This window comes from Nicotiana tabacum, chromosome 3, assembly GCF_000715075.1.
Source record: "Nicotiana tabacum cultivar K326 chromosome 3, ASM71507v2, whole genome shotgun sequence".
NCBI classification, from domain to species: domain Eukaryota; kingdom Viridiplantae; phylum Streptophyta; class Magnoliopsida; order Solanales; family Solanaceae; genus Nicotiana; species Nicotiana tabacum.
In genome coordinates, this window is record NC_134082.1 from 196,304,639 (window position 1) to 196,325,192 (window position 20,554).

Consider the following 20,554-nt stretch of genomic DNA (forward strand, 5'->3'; position numbering starts at 1 on the left):
TGAGGCGCCTACGTATCCTCTTTGAGGAATCAGGTCGAACGTAGTTCACTGACTCCTTTGTTTTCTTGCGACCTTCAAAAAGTTTTTTTTTCATACATTTTTTCATTAATGATTCCAAGAGAGGGGTATAAAAAGATAAGTATGGCTCAAAGGGGTAAAGCAAAGGTTAAAAGTGTTTGGATAGAAGAAAGAATTGCCTCCGTCATTTCATTATCCGATAAGCACTAAGTACAAACAAACAAATAAACAACAAAAGAAATTACACATAATATCTTTTGACTGCATCAGAATTGATAGCCATGTTGACGCATCTTCCTTCAACATCCGTCAGACGTAAAGCGCCATTGGATAATACTCTGGTCACAATATACGGCCCTTGCCAATTCGGGGCGAACTTGCCTTTTGCCTCAATCTGATGTGGGAGGATCTGTTTCAATACTTGTTGCCCTACTTCAAATTTTCTGGGGCGCACCTTCTTATTGTATGCTCTTGCCATTCTCTTTTGATACAACTGGCCATGACATACTGCTGCCAATATTTTTTCATCCATTAAACTCAGCTGCTCTAGTCGGGTTTTGACCCATTCATCATCGTCAATCCCGGCCTCAGCGATAATTCGAAGGGAAGGAATTTCAACTTCCGCTGGTATTACTGCTTCGGTTCCGTATACCAACAAATAAGGAGTCGCACCTATTGAAGTACGAACAGTAGTGCGGTATCCTAACAACGCAAATGGTAGCTTTTCATGCCATTGTCTGGATCCTTCAATCATTTTCCTCAATATCTTCTTTATATTTTTGTTGGCTGCCTCAACTGCTCCATTCGCCTTGGGCCGATACGGGGTGGAATTACGGTGTGTAATCTTAAACTGTTCACATACTTCTCTCATCAAGTTGCTGTTAAGATTAGCACCATTGTCCGTGATTATTATTTTTGGGATCCCAAATCTACAAATGATATGGGAATGGACGAAATCCACCACTGCCTTCTTGGTTACAGACTTGAAAGTTTTGGCTTCAACCCACTTAGTAAAATAATCGATGGCTACCAGAATGAACCTGTGACCGTTCGAAGCTGCCGGCTCGATAGGCCCAATGACATCCATGCCCCATGCTACAAATGGCCATGGTGCGGACATTGTGTGCAATTCCGTTGGTGGAGAATGAATCAGATCTCCGTGTATCTGACACTGATGGCATTTTCGTACGAAACTGATACAATTATGCTCCATAGTGAGCCAATAATATCCCGCTCGCAGAATCTTCTTTGCCAACACATATCCGCTCATATGGGGCCCACAGACTCCAGCATGTACCTTTGTCATCACTATCGTGGCTTGACCTGCATCAATACATCTCAGCAATCCCAGATCTGGGGTTCTTTTGTACAACATTCCTCCACTGAGGAAAAATCCATTTTCCAGTCGTCGAATGGCTCTCTTTTGATCTCCGGTTGCCTGCTCCGGGTATATTCCCATCCTGAGGTATTCCTTGATATCATAAAATCATGGCTCGCCATCCATTTCTTCTTCTATTATGTTGCAGTAGGCATGCTGATTACGAACCTGAATATACAATGGGTCAACATGGATTTTGTCTGGATGGTGCAACATCGATGCTAAAGTGGCCAAAGCATCGGCAACCTCATTGTGAACTCTCGGGATGTGTCTGAACTCCACTGATCGAAATCGCTTGCTCAAATCGTGCAAACATTGTCGGTATGGTATAAGCTTCAAATCCCGTGTTTCCCATTCACCCTGGATCTGATGTACTAGGAGGTCTGAGTCTCCCAAGACCAAGACATCCTGAACATCCATGTCTGCAGCCAATCGTAGGCCCAAAATACATGCCTCATATTCAGCCATGTTGTTGGTACAATAGAAACGTAGCTGAGCTGTAACAGGATAGTGATGTCCTGTTTCTGAAATAAGTACTGCTCCTACTCCAACTCCTTTTGCATTAGCAGCCCCGTCAAAAGAAAAGCTTCCACCCTGGTTCCTCATTCAGTTCTAACTCCTCTATATGTATCACTTCTTCATCTGGAAAATACGTCCTCAAAGGCTCGTATTCTTCATCAATAGGATTCTCAGCCAAGTGATCGGCCAATGCTTGGGCTTTCATGGTCGTCCTCGTCACATAGACAATGTCGAACTCTGTGAGTAATATCTGCCATTTTGCCAATCTTCCTGTGGGCATAGGCTTCTGGAAAATATACTTTAATGGATCCAGTCGTGAAATAAGGTATGTAGTATGTGACGACAGATAATGCTTAAACTTCTGTGCTACCCAAGTTAGAGCACAACATGTCTTCTCAAGTTGAGTGTACTTATTCTCATAAACTGTAAACTTCTTGCTGAGATAATAGATGGCTTGCTCTTTTCTTCCTGTGATGTCGTGTTGACCCAACACACAACCAAACAAATGATCCAGAACCGTTAGATAAAGGATTAATGGCCTCCCCGACTCAGGTGGAACCAATACAGGTGGATTGGATAAATAACCTTTGATCTGGTCAAATGCCTCCTGACATTCTGTCGTCCATTCTATCACGGCATCTTTCCTCAGCAATCGAAAGATGGGTTCACAAGTTGTTGTGAGCTGAGCGATGAATCTGCTGATATAGTTCAATCTTCCCAACAGACTCATTACTTCTGTTTTGTTCCTTGGTGGCGGCAATTCCTGGATGGATTTGATCTTTGACGGATCCAACTCAATGCCTCGCCGACTGACGATAAATCCTAACAGCTTTCCAGATGGAACACCAAATGCACATTTGGCTGGGTTGAGCTTAATGTCGTACCTTCGAAGTCTTTGGAAAAACTTCCTAAGGTCTGCTACGTGGTCTTCCTGACGCTTGGATTTGATGATCACATCATCTACGTACACTTCGATCTCTTTGTGTATCATATCATGGAACATAGTAGTCATTGCTCTCATGTACGTTGCCCCAGCGTTCTTCAAACCGAATGGCATTACCCGATAACAATAAGTCCCCCATGGCGTAATGAAAGCTGTTTTCTCTGCATCTTCTTCATCCATCAAAATCTGATGATACCCAGCGTAGCAATCCACAAAGGAGCCGATTTCTCGCCCGGCGCAATTGTCGATCAAGATATGGATATTGGGCAATGGAAAGTTATCCTTTGGGCTTGCCCTGTTCAGATTACGGTAGTCGACGCATACCCTGATCTTCCCATCTTTCTTTGGTACTGGCACTACATTAGCCAACCAATCAGGATATCGAGAGACCCGAATAACCTTTGCTTGCAGCTGCTTGGTTACTTCTTCTTTAATCTTCACACTCATATATGTCTTGAACTTCCTCAGTTTCTGCTTGACAGGAAGGCATGCCGGGTCAATGGGCAATTTGTGAACCACTAGCTTGGTGCTTAAACCCGGCATGTCGTCATATGACCATGCAAAAATATCTTTAAACTCAATGAGTGCTTTGATTAATTCTTCCCTGATGCCAGGCTCAATGTGGATGCTGATTTTCGTTTCTCGGACATTATCCGCATCCCCTAGATTTACAGCCTCGGTGTCATTCAGATTAGGCTTGGGTTTCTCTTCAAATTGGCATAGTTCTCGGTTTATTTCTTCGAAGGCTTTATCCTCATCATATTCAGACTCATTGTCATAATCGATCTCTTGTATCATTAAATCAGAGTCAGATTGATTTATTAGACTAGGTCGAAGATCCGTCGTGCATGCCATGTCATTAGAACCAGTAAAAAGAGAACTGTTCAGAAAGAGAAAAGAATAAAACAAAATTAAAATGAGACAAGAAAAGAATTTTATTAAAATGCGGGATAACAGGGTTCACACTTTTACAAGATAAAATAAGATTTGGATTACACCCTGAATAATCCGAAAAATAAGAAAGCAAAAATCAAAGCCTACTACCAGGACTCTCCCCGAGTAGGAAGAGGAGTAACCGTCCAATTGTTGGTTTTGGCCACAGGCCCCATAAACCGTATGTCTGTTCCGCTGGAACCCTCTCCGACTTCTACCATATTGACATCAGTGAACAATCTTTCGAAGCTCTGATTCAGATCCCCGTCAATCCCAATCAATGGCCCGAGAACTTTCGGGACCGGTGACCCCTTGGCGCTTGCTCTAACAAAAGATCTTGAGAGACGTGGCACAGGTTTGGGAAGAAACCAAACTTTCTTCTTCATTTTCCGCGCTCGTTTTACATCTGCCGCAGTCGGTTTGAACCCCAACCCAAAGGTCTCCAAATTCTTGGGCAAGGAAACAGGTTGAACAATTCCCTGAAGTTCAGCTCCCAAGCCTTTTCCTGGCATAAACCCATTACCCAGCATTTCTGAAACCATCATAACCGTTGCAGAAGCTATCCTAGGATGCTGAATGATTTCACCCTCGGGGATCTTGTTTGCCGACACTGCATCAAAAATCTGGTAGACCCAGGGACCTTTGTCATCATTGGTCTCTATGAAGGGTACAATGGCGCCTCCTACGATGCACGCAGTGTCCTCGCCGTGCAACACGACCTCTTGTCTATCCCACTCGAACTTGACCATCTGATGCAAGGTGGATGGCACTGCTTTGGCTGCATGGATCCACGGTCGTCCCAACAGAAAGTTATAAGATACCGTAGCATCTAATACCTGGAATTCCATGGTAAACTGGACTGGACCGATGGTCAACTCAAGTACAATATCCCCCACGGTGGCTGTTCCATTTCCGTCAAATCCTCGGACGCAAATGCTATTCTTTTGGATTCTTCCGTGGTCGATCTTCAATTGGTTCAGGGTGGATAATGGACAAATATTGGCACTTGAGCCGTTATCCACTAATGCCCGAGTAACTGCCGAATCTTCACATTTGACAGTTAGGTAGAGAGCTTTATTATGCTCCGTGCCCTCCACTGGCAGATCATCATCTGAAAATGTTACCCTGTTCACCTCAAAAATTTTGTTGGCAATCGTTTCCAGGTGATTTACAGAAATCTCATTGGGCACATGAGCTTCATTCAGTATCTTCATCAGGGCCCGACGATGTTCATCCGAATGGATTAATAATGATAGCAGTGAGATCTGGGCCGGTGTTTTCTTTAACTGTTCGACCACGGAGTAATCCTGCACTTTCATCTTCTTTAAGAAATCCTCAGCTTCTTCTTCTGACACAGGTTTCTTTATTGCAGCTGGATTGGGTCTTCTCAACTCCGCCGGAGCAAAACACCGTCCTGATCGAGTCAGTCCCTGCGCCTCACAACTATTCTCCTCCACTTGTTGTCCCTTGTACATCACCACTGCCTTCTCATACTTCCAAGGCACAGCCTTGCTATCAATCACTGGTGTTTGGACTACTGGTTTTATGATGACCGGTTCCCTGCAGACCCCTTTCACAACAACCACGGGTGCAGATGATGCTCCCGTTATTACCAACTTGGCTGGTTCTGGTTTCCTTGTAGCGGCAGATGGATTCTTCCCCAATATCACCACTGGCTTGACATCTTCCCCCTTCAACTGTACCCCTGCTTCCTCATTGATCGATTTTTCTTTCGGAGTGGCACGGATCATCATCACTGTCTGTGGGGGTTTCTTCGGCTCCCCTCCTTCGTGCACAAACTCGATCATGTGGGCTTCAGGGTGCTTTGGCAATGGGTTCTGGTTAATGTTGGGTGCCTCCGGTGCCTGTACCTCGATCTTGTTGGTATCAATAAGATCTTGTATTGCATGTTTCAGCCTCCAACATTTCTCGGTATCATGTCCGGGAGCTCCCGAACAATATTCACATCTTACCGAGTGATCCATATTTTGGGGTAAGGGATTTGGTAATCTAGGCTCAACAGGATTTAATAAACCCAATTGCCTCAATTTGTGGAACAAGGTAATATAAGTTTCCCCCAACTCAGTAAAAGTTCTTTGCCTCTGCAATCTTTCATTTCTGGCGGCCGGATTTCCCCTGAAACCCATCCCTGGAGGGTTCCTGTAGGCTCTTGGTGGTGGATAGGTGTTTTGTGGTGGTGGGTATGTGTTATGTGGAGGTGGGTATGTATTGTGGGGAACCGGCGCGCGCCATTGTGGGCGAACCGGAGGTTGGGTGTATGTCTGGGCTTGATGGACGGTGAAATGTTGTTCTTGTGGTTGGTAGTAGGGTTGTGGAGGGTAATTTGGAATGTGTGGGTAGTTTAGACGATGGGGTCTGGGTTGGTAATGAGGGGAAGGACCTCTAGATCTGGACCAATTGTCGGCCTCTAATGTCGTGACCTCCTCTCTCCTTTTCTTCCCTAGCGCACCTCCCGTGCCGCTCTGAATGGCCTGAGTTGTTGCCTTAATTGCCGAATAACTCAGGATCTTATTGGACTTAAGTCCCTCTTCTATCATACCTCCCATTTTCACAACTTCATTAAATGATTTGCCAACTGACGTCACCAAGTGACCAAAGTAAGTTGGCTCGAGAGTTTGTAAGAAGTAATCCACCATTTCTCCTTCTCTCATTGGGGGATCAACTCTGGCTGCCTGTTCTCTCCATCGGAACCCAAATTCCCGGAAGCTCTCTCCGGATTTCTTCTCGAGCTTTAGCAATGTGAGACGGTCTGGGACTATCTCAAGGTTGTATTGGAAATGTCCTGCGAAAGCCTGTGCCAAGTCATCCCAGGTGTACCACCTGCTCGGATCTTGTCTTGTATACCACTCTAACGCCGACCCGCTCAAACTCTGGCCAAAGTAAGCTATTAATAGCTCATCTTTGCCCCCTGCTCCCCTCATTTTGCTACAAAAACCCCGTAGATGTGCCATAGGATCACCATGCCCTTCATATAAATCGAACTTGGGCATCTTGAACCCTGCTGGTAATTGAACGTCAGGGAAAGGGCATAGATCCTTGTAAGCCACGCTGACCTGGTTACCTAACCCGTGTATGTTCCTGAAGGATTGCTCCAGGCTTTTAAATTTCCGCATCACCTCGTCCTGCTCTGGGCTCTTAGCCGGCTTTTCAATCTCCGCCGGGACCTCAAAGTGGGGATTATAGGTATGTGGCTCGGGTGCTTTGAATGTGAGTTCAGGGGGTAGTATTGTGTATCGTGAGCCTGAAACAGTGGCTCACTAGATGATCTGTGCAATGGGGCTGGGGGAGGTGCCACAAAGACGGGAACATTTGGTGGAGGAGGGTTTTGAGTGGGTGGTGGAGCTTGGGAATCATAAGCCTCTCTTCCCTGATAATAGTGATGGCTTGGGAAACTTGTTGAAGGACCGGGAGAGGGGTATTCCGGCGTGTGTGTTGGTTGGAGGGTAGGAGTAACGGGTAGTTCTTGCCCCTTCTGGGCTCTAGCTAAGGCTATCTGCATTTCATTCATTTCTAGCCTCATTTTTTCCATTTTCTCCAGGGCTTCCTTCAGCATCTGATTGGCCGTTTTTTCTGACTCAACGCTGTTGTCTGACCCAGTCATGCTTTCTGGTATAGGACCTTTTGATCTTGTCTGATAATGGTACGGTGCCAGTACGCTCTAACAACTAACTGATATTGATTGGAAAAACAACAAACTTGTCAGTGTTAGAGTCTTAACAGATATTGTAATTGCACGTTAGGGGGATGCAATGCTCCTAGGCAGTTAATCATTTCTAACATGCTTTTGCTCTGACCGCATGCATCATCCCGGCTTATTTTTGCTCTGACAAATATATATTCTTCCTCTTTTTTTTTCTTTTTTTTTTTTTAATTACGGTCGAATCCTATAGAGATTGCCTACGTATCGTGACCCCGCACGAATCAAACCAAGCGTAGTTCGTGCCATAAGACCAAATATTTTTTTTTATTACTCAAAATAATGCTATTACAAGCCATCACAAAAAAAAAACAAAAAATACAGCTATTACAAGCCATCACAAAAAATACAGACTTTATATATATATTTTTGAGAATGTTTGAAGAAAAAAAAACATATGGGTAGACAACAGACTCGAAAAACAAACAAGTGCAAGATTGAACTAGGGATACATTAAAGCTTTGAATTTTGGTGCCCGCGAGGCATCATTCGGCCTTTCCGCGGGCTTGGGGGCCAGGCTTCTTTGCAAGCTTTTTAGTTCCTCCATGATCTGATGGACATAACCCATGATTGAGGCAAATAGGACATCACGAGGCATCTCTTCACATGTTAGGCACTTTGTGGTGATATAGCGCCCTATATCATTGATCCTACCCCTGATTCTATCCCTCTCAATGCACAGCTGTTCTATCCGTTGATTCTTTAGTCCCAATATTCGAGTATTGTCAATGAGCTGCTCTTGGAACCTCTCCATTTGTTCTTCCATCCGGGCTATCGACTCATAGCAGTGTTCTCTATATGTTCTAGCATCCTGGGCTTGTTTGAGGACCCGATTATTGAGAATGGAGTTTATCTCTCTCAATGTCGCAACACTCATTTTGTAGTCCCTTTTTACTTGCCATAGGTGCTCTCTCCGTGATGTTGTAACTGTAGCCCACCTGACCCACATTCTTGTTATACAAGCCTGGGATCTCTCCAAGTCTTCTCGGCTTTGGCTGACTTGATTTCTCAATTCCGCTATCAACCTTTCATCAGAGCGACGTTTCTGTCGGTCGCTATCACTCTTACTGACTTGGGGAATTCGGGCTTTCAGTGCCTGGTTTTCTTTGGCTAATTTGTTCTTCTCACCCTGCTCTGAGGCTACTTGAACGTTGTTTTCAAACATAAGCCTTTCAATTTGTCGCTTCAGCTTCCCGATTTCAACCCGATAGCCTTCCTCTCTCACTAACCAGCCCCACTGTTCCTGCGAATCATCCGTAAATTGTTGGACGTGAGCTCTTTTGGCAGGCCTCTGACGAATCTGGAACCTTTTCCCGAACCAAACATCGTATTTTGGGTCTACCTCACCCTTAGCCAGCTCTCGAACCATAGTCTTGGGTTCAAGGAATCTACATTCGTGCCACAGCTTTCTAATTTTTCCTTCGGGGAACATGACTCCTGGACTCAACTCAATGGCGTGCTTGCTTAGATCCTCATCAGTGGGAATTACCTGAAATCTTCCTAGTTGGCGCAGTACCCGATGAGGAGCATATGGTTGGATGCTACGAAGTCCCATCAAAAGAACATGACATTCCTCGGCCGCCATGTATATTACCTCAGTATCATTCAACCACCCAAATGCCCATTCAACTTGGTCGGCTGTTGTTGACCTCAATTGTGCAAGCCATGCTTCGACGCCTTCGGGAAATATGACGCCTGTCATTCGTTTCTCAAAGCCGCTAATGCAGTTTCTCTCAGTCAACCCGTGGTTCATGTATCCCACTCGGTGATGGAGGTGTTCTTGCATCCACAGCTGGAGTAACAGATTGCATCCCTGAAAGAACTTGCCTCCTTCTCGGCATATAGTTAAAGCTCGGTAGATTTCGGACAAAATCAAAGGAACCACAGTACTGTCGGTTTTTTTGATTGCAACATCGGCCATCCCTACAAGGCCTATCTCTATTTTTTTATCTTTGCGGGGACAGACCACAACTCCCAGAAATGCTGTGATAAATGCCAAAGTACGTCTTGCTTCCCACTTGATTCTGTTCCCAGTGTGAATTAAGCCGAGGTTTGGTTCTTCCAAACCCTGAGGAATTCCGTACCGTTGATACAAGAATTGGAGAGTACAACATCCCTTCGACAAATCATCATTCTGTACCTTCCGACTAATGCTTAGCAAATCCAAGAACGCGTGCGGAGATACTGGTCTTGGTGAAAGTAAATACTGCCCTCTTAGTTTCCCATTCAACCCCGCATATCCGGCGACTTCCTCTAGTGTAGGTGAAAGTTCAAAGTCAGCAAAACGAAACACGTTGCGTGTTGGGTCCCAGAACGGTATTAGAGCCTCGATGATATCTGTCCTTGGCTTGATATTTAACAGATCGACAAAACCTCCCAAAACTCTTTCCACTATCTTTATACTATCCTTTCCCATATCATTCCACCACATGTGGAGTTGCGAAGGGACCTCGCTACACACTGAGAATGATTCATTTTGACTTGTGCTCATCCTGCACATTTATTATAGTGATTAAAGAAGGAAAAACTTTTATTTGACTTAAAAAACTATCTATATTCTAAAGAAATATTTTTTTGGATTTTTTCTTATTTGTTTTTTTGAAAAAACTTTTAAGGAAAAAGGAAATATGTTTGAACTAATATTCTGAATTTATGAAAGAAATACTACAGAAAAAATATTTTTGAATTTTATTTTGAATATCTTTTAAACAAATAATTGGGATTTTGAGATTAAAAGGAAATATTTTTTTTAAAAAAAAATTTTTGAGGTCTAAAAGAAAAACTTTCTAAAGAAGTGAGTAATGTTAAATATTTTTGGATTTTTTTTTGAATATGGTGAGCCGAAACCAAAGAGGTTTGCCTCTGATCTCACATCCGGTGAGAATCATACCCGCGTAGTTCAGGCTATAAACTAACTAATTTTTGAAAACAAACAAATTTTTCCTTTTTCTTTTATATAAAAAAAAAACTATTTTCATTTTTCATTTTTTTTAAATAAAGCAAATTAAAATAAAAGACTTATTCCTACACACTTTCTACTTTATAAAAGACTTATTCCTAAAGTAAAAATATATATGTTTTTTTAAAAAAAAAAATTCGGCAGCATTTCGACAGTACTTGGACACTGATTTTTCTAAATTAATCAAATAACTTTCCACTTGCTATTTTTATTTTATTTTATTTTTTACACTCCCGAGACTCAGAAGCCGGTCAACATGCAAGACCGAGCAAATAAATGCACATAAAACAAATAAGATGCATCAGGATGGTCATTTTCATTTTTGGTGCACCTGTCCTAGACAGACCCAACCCCTGTGTTGAGCCTCCAAAGTCAGATGCACGTGATGCAAACAAACGTTCCTACTAGGGATCCGACATGTGGTTTTGTTATACTAGGTTCAGAACCTGGGTGTTTGTTCTAGACCTGGTTTACCCGAGCGGACAACTCGAGCCGAGGGGGGGTAGCGTACCGGGAATACAGAAGTTTCACCGGCTTAGCAACTTGTCCGAACCTCGTTCTAAATTGGGATTTTACACTATACAGAAAAGAAGTCGTACGAAGTACACCCTTCTTCATGATTTAGAAGACTCAGAGAGGAGATGGGTTTCGGCATAGTTTATACACAGTTCACGTAATATCAAAGCGGTAAAAGCAGCATTTAGCACATTAAGCTCAAACATGTAAAAATCAGATAAAACCAAATATGACAATTTATATGAGCTCGAATTTCTAACCCTGAACCACTGGTTCTGGGTAAAGTCCCCAGCAGAGTCGCCAGAGCTGTCACACCTCCTTTTTCCGGCACCGCGAGGTGCGTAGGGAGTTTTTTCCAATTAAAGGACAGTCAAAACGGGATTGGTTTAATTATTTCAGAGTCGCCACTTGGGAGATTTAGGGTGTCCCAAGTCACCAATTTTAATCCCGAATCGAGGAAAAGAATGACTCTATATTACAGTCTGCGTACCAGAAATCCGGATAAGGAATTCTGTTAACCCGGGAGAAGGTGTTAGGCATTCCCGAGTTCCGTGGTTCTAGCACGGTCGCTCAACTGTTATATTCGGCTTATTTATCTGATTTTTAATACAATTATGAACCATGTGCAAATTTTATCTTTTACCGCTTTATTATTATAATTATTATTTTTTAGGAATGTGAACATCGCTTAAAACATATCTTTGGATTGTGTCACATGAAATGCACCCACAATACGAAACATATTTTATTTGATGTTTTAGGATTTAGATTTGGGTCGCATGAAATGCGCATCCGAGTTTAAGAAGGTAAAATTAATTAAATCGCGCCTAAAGAGTCTAGCGCGTCATTATCTTTGGGGAAGGAAGTGAAATTCACTAAACAATCCATCCTAAATTCTAAGTAAATTTTTTTAAATAATTAAATAAATAAATGAGATTGGAGAATCCTGTAAATTTGTATTATTTACATCTATTTATTTTTAGCGAAATCCTTTAAGAATATCCTTTAATGACTACCTTTTTATCATTACTAAGTTTTTTTATAAATATAAAATCAATATCTACATTCTTGAAAATGACATATTAAATAGAAGAGAAAAACAAATATTAACAGAAAGTAATAAAATTATAATCATAAATACAACATGGAATTATCGAAAAGTAAAAAAAAATAAAAATAAAAAAAAACTAATTATCCCATAGTTGGATTAAAATTCAAATTGTTAGTAAGACTTAAGCTTATTGAAACTAATTATTTACAAATACTGAAAATTGAAAGAAATAAAAATAAAAACTTGAGTACTAAATCATATTTCTAAAAATTTAAACAATTTAACATTAACTAACTTTGTTTTAATTCATCATGTCCTAATACTTGTTCGCAAACTAATTCATGTTATAACTGAAATTGACTACATGATTCGGATTAACTTATCGTTGACGAAAAACCTTATGAATAAGGAACTTAGTTAATTTTTGCCAAACTGATTCAATAACGCCATTTTTACGTTATTTCTTCTATTTTTTTTTATTTAAACAGTTTTAATTAATAATCAGGCTTAAATATATTTCCTAATAATCTGGTAAAGGCGTTATTTAATATGTCGCTATAATATGCCTAGTTATGCCGATGACAGTGATTTACAGAATAATAATACATGAATAACCTAAATACAATACAAAAAATTAAATTAAACTAAATTAAAAATTTAACACTCCATTCTTCATTTCAGCTTACAAAATGCCAAAATTACAGTTGTGTACCTGATATTGTCAATATAAGAAGAAGAAAGTCAGCAACGTAATACGTAACACAGCAACAGCAACAATAACCAGCAATAACCAGTCAACGAAAATCCCAGTGACAGCTTTGAAAAATTCAAAATAAAATCCAGGAATGCCGAAAATAATGGACAGAAACCAAGGGAAATTTTCAGATTTTTGAAAGGCTAGTTAATCTTCAACCCTTAATTTCTACACCTGTATACCAGAATATTTATCAGGTGTGTACTACTTTCTCTTCTAATTTTCAACTTTTTTTTTTCTTTGTATGTTTTTCTTTTCTTGAGAGTTTCAATGTTTTTTTTCGGAATAAATGTTCAGCTTTTTTTCAATCTCTCTTTTTTTTTTCTGTCTGTATTTCTTCTCCCTATCATTTTTTTCAGACCTCTCTATATATAATCCCCACCCTTTAATCAATTAAAATCAATCCCTTTCTCTACCAAACCCATTATCTTCCCACTCATCCCCATTACATTAAATAAATATATCACACCACCCCATTATATTTTGTCCCCCATGCTTCTTTTAAAATAATGCAAGATTCCCCTTTAAATTAAATCTTGTCCCCCCTTTATATTAAATAATAATATCACAACCCACCCCATTTCATTTTGTCCCCCATACTTCAAATAAACAATTACAAATTGTACAATCCCTAAACTACCCCTTCCGACCTTACTGAAATTACCAAACTACCCCTGAACGTATTACAAATTTACCAAACTACCCATCAGCTATAACACATCAATTAATCAAACTTAACCAAAATATAGACAATATGATCAATTTCTAACAATGTTCAAATAACAATATGAACACGGATGAACATCATAACAACAATATCACATGAACATGATTTTAACAACATTTCAACAACAAATCACATGAACACAAATTGAACAACCAAGAACAACTAAAATTTGATTGAACAATATTTTAGCAACAAACAATCCTATTTTCGGATTCAACACCAACAACAAACAAAGTATGAAGATTTCTAAATTCAATCATATTGAACTTAAAATCAACTCTAACAACATTACAACAAACAATTCTTATATTAAACTTTAAACAAGATTATGAGAACAATTCAAGAAATAATCATAAATGGTAATCAAGGAATCAAACTATACACATTTCGGATTCAAAATCAAACGGATTCAAAATCAAACAAACATAATATGAACATGAATTAAATCTAAAAATAAAAACGACGGATTCAAATGACTAAAACCAACATACTTTCCTTATTACAACTAAATTCTTTTAGGCAAATGACAAAACAAAACTAAGAAGAAACAATTATGAATTTAAACTTGAACTTAACAATATTAACAATTTCCGGAAAATATATCAAATACATGAAATAAATTGAAGAAACAATTAATTAAATTTCAATTTGAATCTAACAAATATTAAAACTAACAAATATTTATCTAAGCAATAATACAAACATGAAATAAACATGAAAAACAACTAATTAACTTCCATTTGAAATCTGAAAATTAATTTAACAAAACACATGAACAAAGTAAAAATTAATTCAAACGATAAACAAAACAAACATTTGTTGATTTTAGATTCAAGAAATATCAAAACAAAATACGGACAAAATAAAAATTCAAAAACTACTAACCGGACTGAAACGAAGAGTGTATGCACTGACTCGACGAACTTCGATCAAAGCTCGACCGCACGACGATGAACGAATCTAAGAAGCAAGCTGATGCAACGCCGACTTAAGGGTGCGGGCAGCAGCGAACAAAACAAAAGCAGTTGGGGGTGCGTTTGGTTTTGTACGCGAAGCAGAAGGAAGAAGATGAGGGTGAGGCAACAACGTCCAGCAACAACCATGGCGAAGAAGAACACAACAACATTCTGGCCGCGTAAATGGTGGACGCGCAGCAGAAGCGACGACGAAGCAGCTGTGGGTTCGTTTGGTTTGTTCGCGTGAAAAGGATGAAGGCAGCAACGAAAGCAGATGGGTCAGTAGGTTGATGGCGAAGCAATAGCGCAGCAGCAGCTCGGAGGAAGATAAGAATGGAGCATCTACGCGGGGAGGAGGAAAGCAGCCATTGACGTCGAGCTCAAGCTCGAGCTTGATGCCGGACGACGAAGATGAAGCAGAAACAGTCGCGTGGTCGCCTGGGCTGCTCATGGTCGAAGACTAAGTAGCTGCGACTTTGGTGATGGTGAAGCCGAAGGCAGCGGGGTGGGTCATCGACGGGAAGCTGGGCAGCCATGGTTGCTCGTTGACGATGGGTTGTTCGACTACTAGCGAAGGGTGGTCGATGGAGGGGTTGTGCGCGGGTGTGAAGGTGAGTAGCCATGGTTGGCTATGGCAGCCATTGGAGCTTGAAGTTTTGAGGAAGAAGAAAGAGAATAGGGGGGGGGGGGGCGGAGTTTTAGGGTTTTTTCTTCTTTTTTCTTTTTGTTTTGTGTTGTTTGTAAGATAATAGGGGTGTTGGGTTATGGACTGGGTCGACCCAGTTCGAAATGGACTGGGTCGTAGGGAAGATTGGGCCATTTTTTGGGCCTATGGCTTGAAATCGAAGAAGAGGCCCAATTCCGACTTTCTTTATATTTTCGCTCTCTTTTCTTCTTTTATTTTTCTAAAACTAAATTATAAAAATACTTAAACTATTATTAAGAACTAAATTAAGTTATAAAAGCGCAAATTAACTCCCAATAACAATTAACGCGCAATTAAGTAATAATTAAGCATAAAATTGTATATTTGGACATTAAATGCTAAAAATGCAAACGATGCTTATTTTTGTATTTTTTAATTTTTTGTAAACAAATTTAATTAGTAACAATTATAGAATTAAATCCTACATGCAAATGCGACATATTTTTGTATTTTTTTATTAATTTAACAAATAAACACGCACAGACAAATACAAATAATTATTCAAAATATCACAAAATATCACAAAATTGCACACCAAAGAAAAATCATTTTATTTTTGAATTTTTGGGAGTAATTCTCATATAGGGCAAAAATCACGTGCTTACAAACCTTTGTAGTGCTAATGCAATGGTTTGTTATGTATTCTATTAAATATATATGGGATAATACCAAATAGGTTGTATAACTAATACTTGCATTAGTAGTACATATGTTGAAAAAATATGCTACCAAACAAGAGATTAGTAATAACAAAAGCTAATGCATGTATTATTTTCTCTAATGCATCTTACCAAACGACCCCTAATACTTGTATTAGTTATACATTCTATTTGGTATTATCCTATATATAACTAATACATAGTAAACCATGATATTAACAATGCAAGGGTTTTTAATACTTGCATAAATATGGTTAAATAAATAATTGTCCCTTAAATCTCTCAAAGTGTACAAAGCTAAAGAATGTGGAGAATATTTTTGTAAACAACTAATTTTTTATGAAATTATGCAATGCTTTAATATATATACTAAACCAAACAGTTGATAAGAAATAATCTCAGCATAACTAATTTCAGCATCATTGATATCAGTATTACTAATATACTTTATTCAGCACTATTCTTATACCTACTACCAAACAACTCCTAAAGGCAATACTGCATGCATTCAACAAACTTCTCTGAAGTTTTACCTAGCTATACTATAATAGAAACCTATTTACTATCTTTATTTAGGTTCCTTGTTAATTACTTTATATACCTATATTTACTAATTTTATATAAAATCATAAAACAGAGGAAATGCAACATACCTTAAATATATCATATCAGTTACACATAATCCCCTGCATTTAAGATTCCAAAGGATTACAAAACATTTTCTCTCTTTCTTTAACAATTACCCAAATTTGTACTTACCCACCGTAAGAATTCTCTCTTACCAACTGATGCCCAAAATCTTTCTAACCCAAAAATCTCGCTTACTCACTCCTCTTCCAAAGGTTTTGATATCCGATTTCTCCCTTTCAATCATCCATTGTTATCCCCCCAAAATTACAGATTCTTTTTTCTTCCAAAGCATTTGATATCCGATTTCTCTCTTTCAACATCCAAAATCTCAATACAGAAGAAATTCAAAATTTTCTCTACAATCAAGTTGTGGGTAAGTTGTAGATACAATACTAATACAATTATAATACTATTATATTAAATTTTTAGTGTAGAGTTATGATTAAAACTTGAGAAAAATGAAGATCATAGTTGTATCATAATTTTTCAGAAATGTATCGCGATTGTATTATAATTGTATATGTATCATAATTATTGTAGGAATTGTATTACAAATGTATGATAATTGTATATTCATTGTATATTGTTATGAGCAGTTGTGAATTCGTGACGAATTTTACAATTTGTATCACAAATATGATTATTGTATATTAATTTATTAGTATTGTATCAGGTATTATTTTGGGTATTAGTATACCAGATACAAGTTAGATACAATTGAGATGCAAGTATGATACATTTATGTTTTAGGCATTGATGTATCTGGTACAATTCAACTACAATTATAATACAGTTATCATATAATTCTTGAATATTTTTTAATAATATAAAGCTGTAGGCAATGGTGAAGAGAGAAGATGGAGATTCTGGACGTAGATTAAGGGATTTTGATTTTTTTTAAAAGGAGAGAGAAGAGGAGAAAGGAAAACAAGAGAGGAAATGATGTAATTGAATCCCTTAATTGAAGGTACTAATAATGGAGTGAGAGCCTTTTAAAAAGCAATGTGTACAAGATATAAGAAAAACTTAAATACTTGTTAAAAACTGCAAAGCATAGAGAACATAGGTAACTAGGTTTCTAATGTAGTATAGCTAGGTAAAAATCTAATTTTTGAATTGGAACTAGGTACTGTACTAGCTAGTGTACTACCATTGAATAGAAGTGCCCAATTACCTATATTGTTATGGTCCCCTTTGGACCATCAACTGAGTACAATCCTAAGGGGTTGTGAGTGCTTGTTTTTTTTTTTTTTGGTTGCTAGTACTATTTACTTTATTTATCTCAATTTATACAATAATTTTCCATTTTCGAAATTCGAATTTTTAATTTTGATCGTGTATTAGGATATAGAATCCTTAAATTTTAGAAATAAAATTAAAATATTTGAAAACTATGTCAAAAGTACTATATGTTGCAATAATCAATAATAATTTAAAATATTTAAAAGGCATATGAAAAAATTGTGTTAAAAAAATAATTTATTTGACTCCCAAAATCCAGAAATTGTCACAAAAATTGAGACGAATAAAGTAATTTATAAGTGTTTTCTAAACAATATAGGGAAAATTTTACATTAGAACAATTGGGCTTCATACTTTTCAATTTTATAACCCACATTTCAATTTACAACCATCTAGCCCAAAAATAATATAATAGACTAAGATTCAACATCTAACTCCAATAGGTTTTCAAAATTACTATCTATTTAAAAAAAAGATTCTTCAAGCTTTTAAATTAATTTTCGAATCAGTAACTGTGACTCAAATATTAATTCAACAAACCAAATTCATTTGGGTGGTGAAAATTAGATTTTTAACAAACATAAATGTGTGGGTTTAAATTTCGAATTTGATTTTGTGAGAAATTTAGAGTGGGATATTATTTAGACTTGTTAGAAATAGTATAAGGAGATTGTATATAAAATTTGAAGTCATTTAATGGAGATTTGCACTGGTTTTGAACAAGAATTGCAACTGAAAATTGTAGAAGAAGTTCGTCTACAAACGCTTATATAAAAGTGTATAACAGTGTATAATAGTGTATAAGGTGTGTTTCTACACTCATATACACTATTATACAAAATTATACATAATTATATAAAAAACTGACTTCGTCTTCCTCCTTGCGTCTTTTATGAAATTTAACTCAAATCTTGCTCAAATCTACTCCAAATCACTTCAAATGAACTCTTTTTGATATTTTCAATCAATTGGAACAACACCCAATCCAAACAACTAGCAAATTCAAAAAAACTCATTTTCAAAAACAAAGCTTTGAATGATCTTCAATGATGGACTTCTACTCTTTAATTTTCTTACATTGCAAGCAGGTGGCACAAGAGGAGAGCAGAAAATACACGGCCCCTTGAAGCATATGCAGAAGATGTGAGAAGAGAGAGTGAAAACAATGGTTGTGAGAACACATATTTAACTCCATAGCTTTTAGAAGCAATGATTGTAAGAATACAAATTTTGAATTTGCTAGTGCTTTTAAAATATGTATAATGTGAGTTAGGTGGGGTAAAACTTAAAAATATTGGCCATTTTTTATTATAGTGTGAAGTCATGTGTATTTTCTTGTAATTCTTTCAACAATATATGGGTCCAGTACAGGTCTTTTTTTTAAATAAGAATTTCACATTAAAATGATTAAAAGGAATAGCAGAGAGGGGCTACTAGAGCTCAAACAAAAGATCTTACACATATTTTTAAACTATATTATTATGGAGATATTATTTGTGGCAAGAAAATTCAATTCTACATACTTTTATTTTTTTTTAATAAAAAGCAACTTTTTAATGTAATAAAGCACTTCTCCGTTATAGGAATTCAACTGAATCTTCTTGGACTAATATAGGTCCGCACATATTGGTATGTGAGAGTAAAGAAGTTAAAATAGCACGGTCTAATCAGTTTTCGGACTGATCATTCAAAAATAGTCAGTGTTTACCAAGTTAATAAAAATAGCTACTATTTTATTGCAACAGAGACCGGTCCAGAATAATATACTGGAGTTCGGTGCACCTGTGTATGAACTCCAGCATATTATGCTGGACCGGAATACTTTGTTGGCTCCAGTATAATATACTGGAGACTGGAGCACCGGTGCTCCAAACTCCAATATATTATGCTGGACAGATATACTTGCTGGAACTCCAGATATTATGTTGGAGTTCTAGTATACTTATGCTGGAACTCCAGCATAATATACTGACATATTTTTTGGGTTTTGAACAATGTTTTCGCTCAGATTCATCTTTACATGAAAAGTGACTAAATATCGATTACTTTTGAAACTGGACTATTTTTGAATGACCAATTGAAAATCTAGCTATTTTTGAATTTCTCCCGACATGTTTTGTACACTGTCACTCTTTTTCTCTTTTCTTTTTTCTGGAGAGGCTCAAGTAGAGAAATAAAAATGGAATGGTCTGATAAGAGGAAATGATATATATATAGTTGGGAGCTACCTCTCAAGTTTCACCCTGTCTTTGCCTTTTTTTTTTTATTTAAATTTTCTTTTCTTTGATATATTACATATATATGTATAACTAGTTGGGAGCTCCCTCTCAAGTTTCACCCTCTCTTTACCTTTTATTTTTTTTAATTTAAATTTTCTTTTCTTCGATACAAGAGAAAAAAAGGAAAATCTGAACAAATATTGTTTTTATTTCATTAAAAGTATCCCAAACTAAAAAATATGCAGTAGATAGTACTAAAGTAAGTCATTTTTTTGTTAGGATCCGAAGTTTTTTCCTTTAAATGATAATTATGCCTTCATAACAAACTTCTGAAAATTATTTTAAGATGAGTAAATGCAAAAGGGATAAATACATGAAGTGCATTTAAATTTCGTAACATAAAAAATAGCTAGTCAAATACCAGAAGTTAGTGGAATTGTCACAAGTTACAACCACATAGGTGAATTTGGCTAAGCGTCATCTTCCAACCTCCACCAAATTTCCAAAATAAAAGCACCAACCAAATAACTAATTTTTTTTTACACAATAAATAGTAGTAGCTAGGGCGGTCAAATTTGGCCCCACCCCAAATAACCCGCCCAGGAAGAAATTCAAAAATAGCCAGA